General features: G+C 40.3%; 1 long non-coding RNA gene across 2 annotated transcripts; it reads right to left on the reverse strand.

The window, feature by feature from the left end:
- Positions 1-5927: 5927 nt before the first annotated feature.
- Positions 5928-13590, reverse strand: LOC128579140 (uncharacterized). 2 transcript variants are annotated; one of them, XR_008378058.1, is made up of 4 exons: positions 13501-13590; positions 10166-10294; positions 6272-9277; positions 5928-6160 (listed from the first exon to the last, which is right to left on the reverse strand). It is a non-coding gene; the product is annotated as an uncharacterized LOC128579140 (long non-coding RNA). The 2 variants fall into 2 exon arrangements; XR_008378057.1 differs by having other exon boundaries at positions 13510-13573.
- Positions 13591-13626: the final 36 nt, after the last annotated feature.

A 13626-nucleotide genomic window follows, 5' to 3' on the forward strand; every position in this document is an offset into this window, starting at 1 on the left:
CAACTGAGGCAGCTGCTGACTGAGACAATTGACTTGGACCTTTTGAACTGAGTCACTCACCTAGGGACTATCCAGGTGGTGCCCTGGGTGTGTGGTTGTACGAAGGTTAGATTTTCCTTTTAAATTTGTTGCCTGTGGTGGGTGGGGTGACTTAATTGCTGGTATTTCTCCACAGCTGAGACTTCAACCCAGAGTAACTGTTTCACTAGGGTCACATAGAAACAAGCTGAAAACAAGACAGAGCCACTTAGCCCCCACTACACCAAACAGGGCCCCAGTTTCTCAGGCCACAGCACAGCACTCAACAAAATACCAGAGGGAAATCAAAGGAGTAAAACAATCATGGAGCAGAATCAGTGGAAAAACTATGGTAACATGACTAACGAGAATAGATCAACCCCCCAAGGAAAGATATGGCAGATGTAATTGAAGATCCCATTCACAAACAACTGGCTGAGATGTCAGAAATCGAATTCAGAATTTGGATGGCAAACAAGATTAACAAAATGGAATTAGGAATTTGTGGAGAAATTCAAAAGCTGTCTCAAGAATTTAACAAATTTAAAGACAAAACCACGAAGACTTAGACACACTGAAACAAGAATTTGCAGCCCTCAAAGATATGAAAAATATAGTAGAATCCTTTAGCAACAGAATGGACCAAGCAGAAGAAAGGATCGCCAACATTGAAGATAAAGCCTTTGAACGCTCCCAAACTCTCAAAGAGGAAGAGAAATGGAGAGCAAAAATGGATCACTCACTCAGAGAGCTCTGGGATAACTCGAAGAAGGCAAATATCCATCTCATAGGAATTCCTGAAACAGATGAAGTGGCCTCACTGGGCACAGAGGCCCTTATGCATGAAATTATGAAAGAGAATTTTCCAGACATGCCTAGAGAACCTGAAATTCAGATAGCAGATAGCTTCAGAACCCCAGCATGACTCAACCCCAATAAGAAATCCCCCAGGCATATCATAATTAACTTCACTAAAGTTAATATGAAGGAGAAAATTCTCAAAGTGTCCAGGTGAAAGAAATCTATTACCTTCAAAGGGAAGAACATTAGAATGACTGCAGATTTTTCTGCTGAAACTTTTCAAGCCAGAAGAGGGTGTTCATCAACGTTTCATCTCCTTAAGCAAAATAACTTTCAACCCCAGATCTTGTACCCAGCTAAACTGAGTTTCATTTATGACGGAGAAATTAAATACTTTAATGACATTCATATGTTGAAGAAATTTGCCATAACCAAACCAGCTCTTCAGGATATTCTCAGACCTATCCTCCATAATGACCAACCCAATCCTCTACTACAAAAGTAAACTCACTCAGAAACTTCTGATCAAACTCCAACTTTCACAATGGCAAAACGATTAAAAATGCCCACTGGACTTTCGAAAAACTCAATACCCTAAATTTCACCAAACTTATCAATACTCTCCATTAATGTGAATGGCTTAAACTACCCTCTAAAGAGACATAGGTTAGCTGACTGGATACAAAAACTCAGGCCAGACATTTGTTGCATACAAGAGTCACATCTTAACTTAAAAGATAAATACAGACACAGGGTGAAAGGATGGTCAATCATATTTCAGGCAAATGGTAACCAGAAAAAAGCAGGAGTTGCAATTTTATTTGCGGATACAATAGGCTTCAAACCAACAAAAGTAAAGAAGGACAAAAATGGTCACTTCATATTTGTTAAGCGTAAGACTCAATATGATGAGATTTCAATTATTAATATCTATGCCCCCAACCACAATGCACCTCCATTTATAAGAGAAACTCTAACAGACATGAGTAACTTGATTTCCTCCAACTCTATAATAGTCGGAGATTTTAACACTCCTTTGGAAGTGATGGAGCGATCCTCCAACAAAAAGCTGAGTAAAGAAATTCTAGACTTAAATCTAACCATCAGCATTTAGATTTAGCAGACATCTACAGAACATTTCATCCCAACAAAACTGAATACACATACTTCTCATTAGCCCATGGAACTTACTCCAGAATCGATCACATCTTAGGTCACAAGTCTAACCTCAGTAAATTTAAAGGAATAGAAATTATTCCATGCATCTTCTCGGACCATCATGGAATAAAACTTGGGATGAGTAACAACAGGAATCTGCATACACATACAAAAACATGGAAGTTAAATAACCTTTTGTTGAATGATAGCTGGGTCAGAGATGAGATCAAGAAGGAAATTGCCAAATTTCTGGAACAAAATGACAATGAAGACACGAACTATCAGAACCTCTGGGACACTGCAAAGGCAGTTCTAAGAGGGAAATTTATAACACTGCAAGCCTTCCTCAGGAGAATGGAGAGAGAGGAAGCAAGCAACTTAATAGGACATCTCAAGAGACTGGAAATGGAAGAACACTCCAACCCCAAATCCAGTAGAAGAAAAGAAATAACCAAAATCAGAGCAGAACTAAATGAAATTGAAAACAAAAGAATAATACAACTGATCAATAAATCAAAAAGCTGGTTTTTTGAAAAGGTCAACAAAATAGATAAACCTTTGGCCAACCTAATCAGGAAAAAAAGAGTAAAATCTCTAATCTCATCAATCAGAAATAACAAAGAAGAAATAACAACAGACTCCTCAGAAATCCAAAAAAATCTTTAATGAATATTACAAGAAACTTTACTCTCAGAAATATGAAAATCTGAAGGAAATTGACCGTTACTTGGAAGCACGTCAACGTCACCTTCCAAGACTTAATCAAAATCAAGTGGAAATTTTGAACAGGCCCATATCACGTTCAGAAATAACATCAATCATACAAAAAGCTCCCCAAAAAGAAAAGCCTGGGACCAGATGGTTTCACGTCAGAATTCTACCAAACCTTTAAAGAGAAATTAGTACCTATATTACTCAACCTGTTCCAAAAGGTAGAAAAAGAAGGAAGACTACCCAACACGTTCTATGAAGCAAACATCACCCTGATCCCCAAACCAGGAAAAGACCCAACAAGAAAATTATAGACCAATATCACTAATGAATATAGATGCAAAAATATTCAACAAGATTCTAACAAACAGAATCCAGCAACATATCAAACAAATCATACATCGTGACCAAGTCGGTTTTATCCCAGGATCTCAAGGCTGGTTCAATATACGTAAATCTATAAATGCAATTCAGCACATAAACAAATTAAAAAAAAAGACCATATGATTCTCTCAATCGATGCAGAAAAAGCTTTTGATAACATCCAACATCCCTTCATGATCAGAACACTTAAGAAAATCGGTATAGAAGGGACATTTCTTAAATTGATAGAGGCCATCTACACCAAACCCACAGCCAATATCATATTGAATGGAGTTAAATTGGAATCATTTCCACTCAGATCAGGAACCAGACAAGGCTGCCCATTGTCTCCATTGCTCTTTAACATTGTAATGGAAGTTTTAGCCACTGCAATTAGGGAAAAAAAGGCGATGAAGGGTATCCACATAGGGTCAGAAGAGATCAAACTTTCACTCTTCGCAGATGATATGATTGTATATCTGGAAAATACTAGGGACTCTACTACAAAACTCTTAGAAGTGATCAAGAAATACAGCAGTGTCTCAGGTTACAAAATCAACATTCATAAATCGGTAGCCTTTATATATACCAAAAATAGTCAAGTTGAAAAAACAATTAAGGACTCTATCCCATTCACAGTAGTGCCAAAGAAGATGAAATACTTGGGAGTTTATCTAACAAAGGACGTGAAAGATCTATATAAAGAGAACTATGAAACTCTAAGAAAAGAGATAGCTGAGAATGTTAACAAATGGAAAAATATACCATGCTCATGGTTGGGAAGAATCAACATTGTTAAAATGTCCATACTACCCAAAGCAGTATATAATTTCAATGCAATCCCCATTAATGCTCCACTGTCATATAAAGATCTTGAAAAAACAATGCTTCATTTTATATGGAATCAGAAAAAACCTAGAATAGCCAAGACATTACTCAAAAATAAAAACAAAGCAGCAGGAATCATGCTACCAGAGCTCAGACTATACTACAAATCAATAGTAATCAAAACAGCAAGGTACTGACACAAAAACAGAGAAGGAGATGTCTGGAACAGAATAGAGAACTAAGAGATGAATCCAGCTACTTACAGTTATTTAATCTTTGACAAGCCAATTAAAAACATTCAGTGGGGAAAAGATTCCCTATTTAACAAATGGTGCTCGGTGAACTCGCTGGCAACCTATAGAACACTGAAAGTGGACCCACACTTCTCACCATTAACTAAGGTAGACTCTCACTGGATTAAAGATTTAAACCTAAGATATGAAACTATAAAAATACTAGAAGAGAGTGCAGGGAAAACCCTTGAAGAAATTGGGTTGGGAGAGTTTTTTATGAGAAGGACCCCCGGGCAATTGAAGCTGCTTCAAAAATATACTATTGGGAGTTGATCAAACTAAAAAGCCTCTGCACAGCCAAGAACATAGTAAGTAAAGCAAGCAAACAGCCCTCAGAATGGGAGAAGATATTTGCAGGTTATGTCTCCAACAAAGGTTTAATAACCAGGATCCACAGAGAACTCAAATGCATTGGCAAGAAAAGAACAAGGGATCCCATCGCAGGCTGGGCAAGGGACTTGAAGAGAAACTTTTCTGAAGAAGACAGGCGCACAGCCTTCAGACAAATGAAAAAATGCTCATCATCTTTAATCATCAGAGAAATGCAAATCAAAACTACTTTGAGATATCATCTAACTCCAGTGAGACTAGCCTATATCACAAAATCCCAAGACCAGAGATGTTGGCGTGGATGTGGAGAAAAGGGACAGTTTTGCACTGCTGGTGGGAATGCAAATTTATACATTCCTTTTGGAAAGAGATATGGAGAACACTTAGAGATCTAAAAATAGATCTGCTATTCAATCCTGTAATCCCTCTACTGGGCATATACCCAGAAGACCAAAAATCACACCATAACAAATATATTTGTACCAGAATGTTTATTGCAGCCCAATTCATAATTGCTAAGTCACAGAAAAAGCCTGAGTGCCCATCGATCCACGAATGGATTAATAAATTGTGGTCTATGTACACCATGGAATATTATGCAGCCTTAAATAAAGATGGAGACTTTATCTCTTTCATGTTTACATGGATGGAGCTGGAACATATTCTTCTTAGTAAAGTGTCTCAAGAATGGAAGAAAAAGTACCCAATGTACTCACCCTTATTATGAAACTAATGTAGGACCTTCACATGAAAGCTATAACCCAGTTACAACCTAAGAATAGGGAGAAGGGGGAAAGGGAGGGGAGGGAGGGGGGAGGTAGGTAGAGGGAGGGGGATTAATGGGATTACACCTGCCGTCCATCTTACAAGGGTATTTGTGAATCCTAGTAAATGTGGAATGTAAAAGTCTCAGCAAAATAACTAAGAAAATGCTATGAAAGCATTGTTAACTAGTGTGATGAAAATGTGTCAATCTATGAACCAAGTGTATGGTGCCCCATGATCATATCAATGTACACAGCTACGATTTAATAAAAAAAAAGGGGAAAAAGAAAGAAAGTGAATGTTACAAAGGGAAAAGGAAGTGAAGGGAGAATCAATTATGTAGAAGTCCTTGGTAGATGATAAAATGACTGATTCTGTCTTGTCTTAAATTTCAATATCTGTAAAATAAACTTGTAATTCATGACTAGTGTAGAATAGAATAGGCTGAACTTTTAGGTACTTGACAAAGGGACAATTTGTGTAAGGAGAGAAAGGAATCTCCTTAATGTTCTGCGTGCCTGTTCTTCTCTGGTGCCTGAGGCCCTTACCTTCTGCTTTGCATGACCTGGGGCTGGCTCTGAGGCTTTGATGTTTTTTTTCATATATAAGGATGTAATTTTTGATAATATCAATATAATAGAAAATAGACTGGTATAAGAACAGAGGGTTTTTTATGCAAATAAAGCTTTGTTTGAGTGTTGTTAAGTTTAACCGGGTAACTGTTGCAGGAAGACAAGGCCCAATGGAGAGAAAGAGCACCCAAACACCATTGTTTATAAGAGGAAGGGCTTTATTCACCAGCTAGAAGCTTATGGCATAGAAGAATTCCAAATGGCCGTGCTCCCCAACTGCCTTGGTCCTTCCCTTTTTATTGACAGTCAAAAAGTTCCACCCTACAGGTATCCTTGTCTTTTTTTTTTTTTTGGCCGGGGCTAGGTTTGAACCCGCCACCTCTGGCATATGGGACCAGCGCCCTACTCCTTGAGCCATAGGCGCCGCCCAACCCACAGGTATCCTTCTCATTGGCCAGTTTGAATCAAGTGGGAGATCCTATTCCCACCCCCACGGAACTATAGAATTTCACAGAACTTGGAAATTTCCAAGTTTCAGGAAGTTAAGGAAATTCCCAAGAGCTGAGGCACCGTGGAGAGGACCCTGCATGTGTATCCTTGAGGTCTCCTTGAGAAGACCTGTTCTCCTAGACCTCACCCTTCTCGGCTATCCTCTCTCATTTCCCCCTTTTGAGACTCCAAATATATTTTAATCTGGGGTCTCAATATCAGCTTGTTTCTGCAGTTGCCAATATTAATTACTTTTCAGCACTGAGGTTTTAGGGACTGTGACTCTTTGAGGCCTTAATAGTACCATGGTGGTGGGCTAATATGCATATGAGTTTTTACTTTTCCCTGTGACATTTCCCCCCTTTTCCCAAAGTTCAAAGTCTAATTAAGACAAGTCCCTTGAGGAGTTTCCTCAGGCTTCAGCCGTGCATTGACCAGCCAGCTCCCAGTATGTGGCTGGAGCAGGGCATGCTGATTGTCTTAAAAGTTACCTTTACTTTCCAAGGGGCAGTGAAGCCCTATTCAGCCAGCTGTGATGACTCCAGGTGAGGATTCCTTTCACCTTCACTGCTGTGCATGTGGTCAAGATGATGGTATAAAGTCCTTTCTACCTGGTTTCAGGGGGACCAGGTTTTGATTCCAGACCTAGACTTGGTCCCCTTGATCTTCCAGAGAGAAAAGATGTACAGACACAAAAGACTAAACAGAACACAGTTAATTACCCCCATGGAGATTTTCCTTGTTACTCTTTCTAGGGTTTTTGTCTATTCAGTTCAGTCTTTCCCAGTTCTTTTAGGAGTTCCTGCTAAATTGCAAAGAATTGACAGAGGCCTCTTTGAACAACACTAGTGGCAAGGCCTGCATCCAGTTAAGGTTTGATTCCTGGCAGAGTTTACCAATTTCTGCTCTTATGGTCCTGTTTATGCACTTTACCCTGTCTGAGCTTTGAGGCCTATAAATTATTCAAAGCTTTAGCTTATTATTTGCACTAGATTTGCTATAAAGGCTAGCCCATTGTCCAATTCAAAATAGAGTGGCAGCCTAAATCATGGGATGATTTCTCTGGGCAATATTTTTACTAACTATTTTAGGAGTCCTTTTTATCCCAGTGGGGAAGGCTTTTACCTATTCCAAGTCTGATAGACCATCATCAGTCAGTACTTGTTCCCTCTAAACCTGGGCATTTTAGTAAAGTCTACCTGGAAGTCCTTGAAGGGCATTGCTCCATATAACTAGATTCCTAGGGGTACCTACCGCTGGTCCTTGGAACACATTGAACTGGCTGCCGATGACACACTGTAGACTGACAGTTTTGGCTAAGGCTTCCAGGAGGGAGATGTAGAAGTACTGGCCCAGCAACTACATCAAATACTCCTGTCACCATGGTGGCTCCTAGACTCTGGGGGACTGCTACTAGTCCATCTGGCATCTTTGTTCATCCTCCCTCTGCTTCCTGGCTTCCCTCTGCTGCCAACCATTCCTTCTCCTCCTGGGAGTAGATAGGGGGGAGCTCCAGAACCCATGGGATGAGGGGAGCCACTCACAACACCTGGTATGGTTGGGATGCAGCCCTTTTTGCTTCAGTACCAACCCTAGTGTTCTCTTTAGTGATGGTGGAAGCATTTCCTTGATGTCCACAACAGTGCATTACTGCTATCTTCCAGAGTTTCCATACTGCTTCTAGTAACTCAAGTATCTCCTGCTGAAACTTAATGTCCTTTCTTCCAGAGTTTAAAAGTCCCTTTTCCTTGTATAATGCCCTGCACACTTGGAGAGTCAGAAAAGCATACTTAGAGTCAGTGTAAATATTTACACTTTTTCCTTGGCTTAATTCTAAGGCTTGGGTCAAGGCAATTAACTCAGCCTTCTGAGCAGATGTGCCTTGAGGTAGGGGCTTAGTCTCCACAGTCTCTGTTAAAGTGACCACTGCATACCCAGCCCGCTGCTCACCTTGCACCGTCATGTAACTGCTTCCATCTACATACAAGTCCCAGTCTGCATCTGTCCAGGGCTGGTCACGCAAGTCGGGTCTGCTAGAGTACACATTATCTATAACTTCTGTACAGTCATGCTCAGTCTCTCTTCCACTGACTGAAAGGAGCATGGCTTAGTTCAGAGTGTTGCATTAAAGAGCCAAAAATATCCCTTAGTGTCCATTAAATTGACCACAGAGTGGGGTACTTTCACTCTGAGATCCTGCCCTAGAGTCAGCTTATCGGCTTCTTGCACAAGGAGAGCAGTAGCAGCTAGAGCCGGTAAGCAGGGAGGCTATCCTCTTGCCACTCCATCCAACTGCTTAGAGAGGGAGGCTACAGGCCTTGGCCAGGACACAACCAGCTGGGTTAACACACCCACAGCCATTTTATCTCTGTCTGAGACATACAGAGTAAAGGGCTTGGTCAAGTCTGGCAGTCCCAATGCAGGTGCAGCCATCAGCCTCATCTTTAGCTGGGAGAAGGCACATTCCTATTCTCTTCCCCTCTCCTTTAGTTGCCTCATACAAAGGCTTAGCAAAGATGGCAAAGTTGGGAATCCAAAGGTGACAGAAGCTGACTGCCTAAGAATTTCCAAACCTGCTTTTGGCTCTTGGAGGTGGAGAGTCGATTAATGACCTGCCTCCGTTCCATGCCTAGATTCTTTTCCCCTTGCTGAATAGTAAATCCTAGATAACATACTTGGGCCTTCTGCTTAGACACTTTATAGCCACATACCTCTAGATGTCATAAAAGACAGTCCATGCCCTGGGCGCAGCCCTTCTAGGTAGGGTGTCCTGAAAGGAGGTCATTGACATATTGGAACAGCACACATTCTGATTCCTTAGCCGGGAATTTCTGAAGGTCATGAGTCAGCCTTTCTCCAAAAATCGTGGGTGTTTTGAACCCCTGTGGCAAACTGGTCCATGTGTACTGTTTCCATGTCTGGTCTCTCCCACAGGAAACCAGCCTTATACTGAAAAAGGCAGATTCAGCAGGGTAGGATGCAGTGTTACAGTTACACCATTTACTGGGAAATTCTAGATAACATTTAATACTGCACAAGTTTTTCCAGTGTAGCCAACAGGTGACCTTTGTTGAGTCTTAAGGCTTCAGAGTAAATATAATTACTGTATATAATTCCATACTTTTGGCCAGTCTCTTAGTCCCATTTAACAGATCAATTTAGTAAAACAGTTACATCTCATTTTATGAGTTGACAGTACAGACAAGGCTGGGATCTAAATACAGGTGGACCCCCAGCCTCTTTTTCCTCCTTTTAAACTATTTTTTTCTCTCCAATTTCTCTCTTTACTAAAGGCAAATTATAGTAGAACTAACTTATTTGCCAAAATAAACTGTACCTTTAATATACAGGGTCTGATTATTTGCATTAAGTGCAGTAAGGATAATTAAGTTTTAGCCATCTAGGCTCTTCTTTCCTTTAAAATTGGCTTTGCTGGAACCTTTTATAAGGAATCTCAGGCTGGACTTTTTGAAAGCCTTTCAGAGCCCAGGTTTCATCTGTGCCATTAAGTACCTGTATGCATTGGGTAAATCCCTCTTCTCTTGAGGTCCCCAAGCACATTTTGAATCCCGGACCTGTCAGCAAGCGACCTTCATTACTTACCACAGATCAGGAATTGTTACTGATGGGTATCTGGCCAGTTTTCCAAAGGGCTTTTTTATTGGCCTTATAAAGTCAACCTTAATTCCTTAACGCAGTCTGGATACCTTTGGAAATGCTATTCTAGCCAAAACCTTGGGAAAATAACCAGTGCCTTCATCATGTCCTATAGAATAAAAACAGATTCTTATCGAACTTATGCAAATAACTGTATTGTCAGAAATTAAGAATACTTACAAATGGCTTTCAAATTCTGGAGAAATCAAGGAAAGAGAAAAATTCATGTTTCAAATTCTGCTCATAAGTACATACATTGCTTGAAAAGCTACAAATAGCTCAAAAGACAGCAAATTATTTTCTTGACTTCTGGAAAACAGAACACAGAAAGAATCAACAATATTTAGAACAAAAAGCCATTACAAACTAGCCCAGTTCCACGTAACTGATTTCTGTTCTATTGAAGTTAGGTTAGCAATACTCATAGGCATGTTAACTTTCCAATGAAAGTTGTAAAAATCTGCTTTTATTTCGAAGGTATTCAATTTCCAAAGACATCAAGAATTTGAATTCAAAAGAATTCATCAGCCTCTCTTAATATTTCTTTTTCTTTTTAGGATAAACTTTGGACTCAGCCAGTTACATACAAAATACTTTCTTTTTTTAGATGCATTAAAATTATTACCAACAATATATGTTAGGACAGACCAATGTCTTATACGTTAGGACAGACCAATGCTTTATACATTAGGACAGACAAATGCTTTATAATATTGGAACATATATATAACCATAACCTACATAAAATTAATCACCATTTCTTATTTGACAAAGTTTCCTGTATATTTTGAATAAACCAAATAAGTTTAATTTGTTTTCCCATGATTTTCAGAGGTCTTAATATTTCAAGAAGACCAAATTTAGAGCTTTTTTTTTTTTTTTTTTTGTTGTTGTTGTTGTTTTTGGCCTGGGCCAAGTTTGAACCCGCCAGTCTCAGTACATGTGGCCAGCACTGCAACCACTGTCCTACGGGCACCAAGCCCCAGATTTAGAGTTTTTATTTTGGAAGGTTTGTCAAATATCAAAGGCCTAAAACATTTGTTTAAACAAAATTACAAGCCAAAAGATTTTATATATTTTTTTTGTTTGTTTATTTTTTTTGTAGAGACAGAGTCTCACTTTATGGCCCTCGGTAGAGTGCCTTGGCCTCACACAGCTCACAGCAACCTCCAACTCCTGGGCTTAAGCGATTCTCCTGCCTCAGCCTCCCGAGTAGCTGGGACTACAGGCGCCCGCCACAAGGCCCGGCTATTTTTTGGTTGCAGTTCAGCCGGGGCTGGGTTTGAACCTGCCACCCTCGGTATATGGGGTCGGCACCTTACTGACTGAGCCACAGGCGCCGCCCACAAGCCAAAAGATTTTAAAGGAGATACATAGTCAACTGGATTACATGTAAATTCTTTCACAAATTCTCTTTTATGAGCTTCATTTAACTTCCACAGACCATCTACAAACATTCGAAATTTTCTTTAACCTTTGCCCTGCCTTCCACTTTCTTACCATACCATTTTATCTTAGGACAAAATTTATACACAACCATTTTATCTTAGGACAAAATTTATTACACAAGATTCTTTCTTTACACAATGCCATTCTCCTTTCTGTCTAATATCTCTTACTCTCAAAAACTCACTTCCCACAAAACAGGATCCCAGTTTACCATGAAGTCACTCATTCACTCAGCCAGACAACTAGAAGGTTTAAAAAGCAAGAATCTTATCCTTTGACAAAGATACAGTTTCCCCAACAATTTAAACAACCAAATTATTACATTGTACAAATGAGACATTTTATGAGATGTAACATTGATACAGGATTTTCCCACTCAGGGCTGGACAGGCAACCCCCATTTTTCAGGCTCAGGTGACCTTAGACATCAGACTCCCATCTCCAGGCACAAACCCTCTGAGCCCCAGCAAGGTCATGGACAAAGCAGCCGGAAACCTTTTGGATGGCTCCACCCTAAGGAGCACACCCCCTATCTCCTCCCCAGACAAAAACTGCAGCAAAGACCTAATAATCCTTGTCCAAGGTGAGGCACTGCATTCATTCATTTGCTAGAACACCCCTTCAGTTTGTAAAGGTATTTTTCCATCTACCTAGTCCTGGCCAAAATATCTCTCAGGGCCAGTTATTTACCCCTAGAAAAAGGACTTATGCAGGAAACCTCCAATCTGGGTTTCCTTCCCCCTTCCAGAGGCTGTTCACCTTGGAGACCTGTTTCTTATATGGATACAGCCTCATCCAACACAAGATTTACACTCCCTTCCCAGATTTTCAAGGGCCATCCAGAGCTCACTGGACGGTCTGAATGGCAACACTTTTCAACGACCCCTCTGCCAATAGCTCTGCCACTCTCTCTGCATGCCTCTCAGTCCAAAAAAATGCCACTCTATCACTGATCTGTGGCCCGTGCTCAATTCTCAAATTCTTGAGACCAAACACTCACTGAAGAAATTCCATTAACAAAACTACAACATTCTTTCTAACGTCTTTTCATTTTCTCCCAAGTCTCACATGGCCACGTGGCTGCCACCAAAGACAGACAGCAGAAAACCTGGAACTTTCAGTTTCTCTCAGAATAGCCAGGGGGCAAAGTTGGAGCAGGGAAGAAGGGCACACTCACACATTAATTTCACCCCATGAATGGGGGTGGGTGTGGGGGTATGCGAAACCCCACCTATTGTTACCCTCGAATCTGAGAAGAAAAAAGAGACAGAGAGAGAAATAAATAAGAACACTGCAAGGTCATTATATGAAGTTAGAATTATCCTGACTCCAAGGCCAAAGACATGACTAGAAAAGGAAAACTAAAAGTAATGTTCCTTATTACACCAGAACCAAACATCCTAAACAAAATATTAGGAAACTAAATCCAGACATTTATTAAAGCATTATGTGCCATAACCAAATGGAATTTATCCTGGGATAATTAGCCCAGCATAGTCGATCCATTTGAGGCATTTGGTTAAAAGTCCGGATTAATACTTTAAGATTTACAGAGGCTAAGCGCAAGGGTTCCTTCTTTCATGTCTTGGTTCCTGTGTGTACTTAACTATTTCTCAGAATTTTATCAGTACTGGCGGTAATGGTAAGCAAAAGACATAGTTCTGATTAGGTGTACAGTGAGGTAAAGACAGATACATAAAATAGTAATAACCTTTAAGAACATGAGGCCTTATTGACCAGTTCTTCAACCTAACTTAGGAGAAAGGGCCCTAAACAGCAGTATCTCAATGGGAGTGGGGTCAGGCACACCGACGCCTGACACCACCTGCGGCTTTTTTATTCTCGCTTGTTGTATGGTTCTCCTTAAAGAAATGAACAAAACAAATCCTTCGTGGGGCCATCTCTACTAAATACCATAAGAGTTAACAGTATTTCTGAGATGGCTTTGTTAAATCAACGTAAGTCTCAAGGGTCCTGTATATTCTAACGTTGACTCCGCCCCCTCACTGCTATCTGGCTTGCATGAACCCAATTTATTCGTCCTTTCATCCTGCTGTTTATCTTACCCAGTTTACCTCCATTTGCTGGGTAGGAGTACATCTGCGGTCTTCGCTAGCACCGTAAGGCCGGAAGTGTGGGAGGTAAAAACTACCGACAGAAGGCGGAGAAAAGTAGTGCAGGTAGCCCAGGCG

This window comes from Nycticebus coucang, chromosome Y, assembly GCF_027406575.1.
Source record: "Nycticebus coucang isolate mNycCou1 chromosome Y, mNycCou1.pri, whole genome shotgun sequence".
NCBI classification, from domain to species: domain Eukaryota; kingdom Metazoa; phylum Chordata; class Mammalia; order Primates; family Lorisidae; genus Nycticebus; species Nycticebus coucang.